The sequence below is a fragment of the Grammomys surdaster genome, unplaced genomic scaffold (genome assembly GCF_004785775.1).
Source record: "Grammomys surdaster isolate TR1022 unplaced genomic scaffold, NIH_TR_1.0 199, whole genome shotgun sequence".
NCBI lineage: Eukaryota > Metazoa > Chordata > Mammalia > Rodentia > Muridae > Grammomys > Grammomys surdaster.
Window position 1 is genome coordinate 2,233,249 of NW_021604644.1, and position 557 is coordinate 2,233,805.

Consider the following 557-nt stretch of genomic DNA (forward strand, 5'->3'; position numbering starts at 1 on the left):
TCTCTCTCTCTCTCTCTCTCTCTCTCTCTCTCTCTCTCTCTCTCTCTGTGTGTGTGTGTGTGTGTGTGTGTGTGTGTGTGTATAGATGTTTGACAGCCACAGGTCAACCTTGGGTGTGAACCCTAGGGACCCTGCTGTCCCTGCCTCCTCAGCATGGGATTATAAGCACACACCACCACAGCTGGAATTCTTACCTGAGTTCTGGGGATCATACTCAGGTCTCTTGTTTGTGAGCACTTTACCAGCTAAGCTGTCTCTCGAGCCCTGCTTTAAGCCAGCCGACATTTTTGCCTTTACCTCCGGTGTGCTGGGATTACAGTTGTTGCCTTTGTGACTGACTTGTGCAGTGCTGGGGACTAAAGATAGGATTCTGTATAGCTCAGCAAGTGCACTACCAACTGAGCTACATGCTAGACCAGCATAATTTAGCTTTTAGCTCAGGCTGTACCTGCCTGTGGTGCTGGCCCCAGGCCTTGTGTTCTGAGGAGTTTCTTTATTCTTCCCCTTTACTCTCTGTCATGAAGGGCTGGTTCCCAAAGGTCCCATTTCCCAGGCTC